Genomic DNA, 5,389 nt, shown 5'->3' on the forward strand with positions numbered 1-5,389 from the left:
ATTGATGTGTTGTATCACATTGACTGATTTGCGGATGTTGAACCAACTGATGGTTGACTTTTAATTTAGCTTCATTGTTGTAGACAGCATACTATGTAACTATGTATGATTTCAGCTTTTAGAAGTTTATTGAGACTTTTTTTATGGCTAACCAGATGGCCCAACTTGAACAGGGTTTCGTGTGCCTGTCGGGAGAAAACATACTCCGTTAGGGTCTGGTGCAGGGCTCTGTAGATGTGCGTTAGCTCTAGTTGGTTTTTTCTGACTAGGAATTCTAGTTGATCCTCCGGTAAGTTGTTCCCCATGACTGAAAGTGACACTTTGATAGTCCCCACCCACTAATTTTGAACTGTCTACTCATCCCTTGAATTCTGTTAAGTTTGCCTTAATATATTTTGGGCTTCTGATTCTAGGTGTCTACATATTTCTCATTGTTATATCTCTGTGAAGGATTTATTCCTTTCTCATTATAATATATTCCCCTTATCTCTAATGAAATGTCTTGCTTTCAAATCTATTTTATCTGATGTTAACATAGACATTGCAGTTTTTTTATGATTTGCTATGTGGCTAGTATACCTTTTCCTATCCTTTTGCTTTCCATCTACTTGTATACTCAATCTTCAGAATTTCTACTATAGAGAGTATATAAGTTGGGTCTTGCTTTTTTATAGTCCAATCTGAAAATTTCTGCCATTCCATTGGATTGTTTAATTTATTCATATTTAACATTATTGAGAAGGTTGAATTTAAATTGGCTCTTTTGTTCTCTTTTCCTTTGTGCAGTATGTCCTTTATGTTCTGTTCCTCATTTATCAACTTCTTTAGCATTAGGAGGATATTTTTTGTTTTAAAATATTATTTCTCTCAATGATTTTCAACTCTATGCTTTTAATTTCAGCTAAATTAATTCCAGTGAGATAAATATTTTGATCCTATATAGCCTCTGTCATTATGCACATAATCTCTATATATTATGATAATGGACACATTTTTATAATTATTGCTTATAATTTTATAAAATTTAATAAAATTCAGAGGAGGAGAGAGCAAGTATATATTTCTAGAGTTTGTTGTATTAACCTTCTATTTACTGTTTATTTTCATTTCTTAATGTGTATCTAAATTACCATCTAGTACTATTACCTTCTAGTATTATTTCCTCATTGCGATACAATCTTGTTCTCACCTGCCTTCTTTTTACTGTGTCACATGTATTAAAGTTTACAGTTTATATTTTATAGTCTCACTAATACATATATAATGTATACTTCTTATTTATTTATTGAGACTGAGAGAGAGAGAGAAGGAGAGCAAGGTTGTAAGCAATGGGAGGGGCAGAGGAAGAGGGAGAGAGAGAATATCAAGCAGTTTCCCTGACACGCAGCAGTGCAGAGCTCAAGGCAGGGCCTGATCTCACGACCCCGAGATCACAAATTGAGCCAAAATCAAGAATCAGTTGCTCAACACACTGAACCACCCAGGCACCACAGATATATTTTTTAAATCTGCTAACAGAAAAAGGAAGAATAAATGTGCAATTATATTGTCTTGTATAATTATTTACATAATTTTCTTTACCAATGGTCTTTTTCCTCCCTATGGATTCACATTACTGTCATATTTCTTGCATTCAGCCTGAAGAATTTCCTTTAGAGTTTTGTTTAAAGCAGGTTGCTGAGTAACAAGTGCTTTCAATTTTTGTATATCAGAAAATGACTTTATTTCCCCTTCACTTTTGAAAAATTATCTCATGTGATATAAGATTCTTGCCTTAAGGTTTTTGTTTTTTTCTTTTTTCCTTTCAATTCTTCAAATACGCCATTCCTATCTTCTGGTTTCTACTCTTTTTGATGAGAAGTGACCTGTTAACTTTACTGCAGTTCCCTTGTACATAATATGTTGTTTGTGTCTTTCTGTTTTCAGGATGTCCTGTGTCTGGTTCCCAGCATGTCGAGTCCGGTGGGTCTGAGTATAGATCTCCGTCCCCCAGACTACCAGGAAGCCCCTTTGTAACACTTTGACTTTGAACCTCGGCAACGGTTCCAGGCAGGAAGTTTAACTTCTCTGAGCAACACCTTTGCTCTCTTGATCTTGTTTCTACTTTACATTTGTTGGGTTTATATATTTTTTTAATATTTCATTTCTTTTATTAGAAAGAGAGTGCATGTGAGAGAGAGAGAACAGGAGCAGGGACAGAGAGAGAGGGAGAGGGAGAAAGCAAACTCACTGCTGAGCAGGGAGCTGGATGTAGGACTCGATCCCAGGACCCTGGAATTATGACCTGAGCTGGAGGCAGATACTTAATGACTGAGCCACCCAGGAGCCCCTTTAGGGTTAAAAGAAAAACAAAAACAAAAACAAAACAAAACAAAATCCATGAATCCTAGTTCTAAGAACTCTACCTTTCTGAACAAGTCACTCAACTTCCCTCATCTATAGAAAGAATACGACAACTGAGCCTTCTTACTGGATCTTTAAATTATGTTTCCAGGACTCCAGCAATCAATCACTGGTATACGAAGCAATTTTAATGTTTTCATATGTTTTTGAGTGGGATAAACAATTTGAAAATGCTTTAAAAATGTTTTCCCTTTGCAGATTTTGAACTTCGGAAGCATGTCATATGTGTTGCAGAGCTCTGTGATTTTGATCACTGTAGATCTTCAGGGGCTAGCTCAGAGCCTGCAGGTGGAGGTTTCTGTCTGCCTTTGGCTAATCATGTGACATTGGTTCCAGTCAAGGCAATTTGTACCCGAAGTTTAAACTCAAGATTTGGTATATGGAAATGTAAGGGGACCCTAGGGTTTTTCTGGTATCTTAGCTGAAATCATTCTAGCTTAAAGAGCTAAGTGGTATGATTTTATGGAAAAGATTATTGTTGGCATAATTTTACCTCCCCACAAGGTAATCCCCTTCTTTCTTACAGGAAAACAATATGTTTTTGACAGCAGCTCTGCATTTTAGCCAGTGTCACAGAATGCCCCATTATTGTCTAACTGAAAATCTTTTGTTTTTGTCTTTTCCCTTTGGAGACCTGTGTTAGAGGTTATGAATGGGTCACCCAAGGGAAATATTCAAGGAAATTACAAATGACAATTCTTTAAAAAATTAAAGTAAGTCTATGAAGTATTATAATGTCGAGTATAATATAAATAATTGCAACTCTAATGAAAAGTTGATTATCTATTTAGCAATAAATTTAAGGACAATTATTTTAAAGCATTATTGGGTTTAAACAAATTGCAATCATATTGAGGCTATGAATAAAACAACACTAAAGTTTGCAAAATATCATCACAAAAATCTGGACACCTACGTACTTGGATATGGAACCCCTTGGTCATGTAAGTGATAGTAAATGAGGTAACACTATGTTCCAATTACTCTATATGAAATGGTGCATAAAAACATTATGTCTAGATGAATCAATGTTTAAAATTATTTAGAATCAATGTAAGGAACTTCAAAAATTACTTTCTATTGGCTTTTCATTCCATCACAGATAATTTAAGATTTTGTGCTGGATTATTGTTTAATAGATGTTAAATCAATGCACTGGAATAATGTAAACCTAAGTCACTTAATCTGCATACACATTGATTTTTCTTTTTTAAAAAACAAGTTCCAAAACTCTTTTTCTAAAAAACATTTATTTTTATAAAAATGAAATCTAGCAATGGCTGTTATTATACAATATCAGATTTTTTAGATGATCTACCACTACCAATAATATCACCACTATTAGTTGAAAACCTGCTAAATTCTAGGCTTGTTAACATAGAACAATAACCATAGTTCATACTTTGAAAACTGTTAGATTATTCCAGGCATCACTCTAAGCATTTTTTCTGTAATAATTTCTTAGTCTTTCTGTTGTTATCACCATTGCCTAAATAAAACAGACACAGAGAAGTTAGCCACCTGCCCACTGTCACACAGTGGAGCCTATATGCGAAACCAAGACTGACCGGGAACCCCAGTGCTGGCGCTGTCCATCCTGGTGTCATGGAGACTTGAATTTGAGCACTTGTTTGCTATTCATGAGGTCTGTAAATTCAGAGACCACTTAGATGCCCGGAGCCCCACTTAGTTCGTTTATAAAATTGGTATTAATAAGAACAACAATGACACCCATCTGATGATGCTGTTAAGAGAAGGGAGTAGGATATGCAGGCAAGATTCTGATCTAATGGCCTGGCACATGGCTCGTGGTCAGCATCTGCCTGTCTCTCACCATGCTTGCCTACACTTATCACTGTCCTACAGTCCTCATGTTACAATTTATCTATTGTTCTCAGCCTTGCCAGTCACATATGTTAGATCTCCAAAACCAAACCACTTCTCCAGGGCTTTCAAGTTCCTTGACTTTGAAGACATCATTTGTGACCAAAACAGTACAAAGTTAAGAATAGATGTGAAGGAACACGAATGAGGGAGTGAATGAGAAGTCAGCCCCTGATGTAGACTTATTGATTGTAAAATGCATCTCAGTTTCAAGAAAAACTTCATTGATTGACTTGAATTTTTCCTGGATATATTAATTATTAGGAGATCATATTTTCTTTTTTTTTAATTGAACTATAGTTGATACCCAATGTGCATTAGTTTCAGGGGTACAACATAGTGATCGACAAGTCTGTATGTCATGCTGTGTCCCCACACGTGAAGCTCCCATCTGTCACCACACAAGGCTTTCACAGGCCCCCTGAGGACACTCCCCATGCTACACCTTTCATCCCGTGACTTATTTTCTCCATAACTGGGAGACTGTATCTCCCACTCCTCTTCACTCGCTTTGTCCATCATCCTGACCTCCTCCCCTCTGGCAACCACCAATTTGTTCTTTTTACTTATGGGTCTGTTTCTGTTTGTTTATCTGTTTTGTTTGTTTTTCAAGTTCAACATATAGGTGCAACAATATGGTATTTGCCTTCCTCTGCTTGCCTATTTCACTTAGCACAGAGATGGTATATTTTCTTTCCAGTGGTTATGAATATCTGTTGTTTCCCATCTCATTCTATTGTATAAAGTTAGCATTCAATAATCATTGCATTTACAAGTGATCGGGCCTTCTTTTTTAAATTTTTTTTTATTTTTTATTATTACATTCAGTTAACCACTGTATAGTGCATAATTAAGTTTTGATGCAGTGTTCAGTGGTTCATCAGTTAAGTGTGACACCAGCATATTACATAATATATATAATACATAATACCCACATTACACTGTGTGTTAACAGCACGTCCCCTCCCTTATAGCCATCACCCTGTTACCTGTTACCACCACCCTTGTCCCCTCTGAAACCCCCAGATTTTTTCTCGGGGTCCATAGTCTCTCATGGTTCATCTCTCTCTGTGACTTCTCCCCCTTTGGATTTCCCTCCCTT

This window comes from Mustela nigripes, chromosome 4 (genome assembly GCF_022355385.1).
Source record: "Mustela nigripes isolate SB6536 chromosome 4, MUSNIG.SB6536, whole genome shotgun sequence".
NCBI lineage: Eukaryota > Metazoa > Chordata > Mammalia > Carnivora > Mustelidae > Mustela > Mustela nigripes.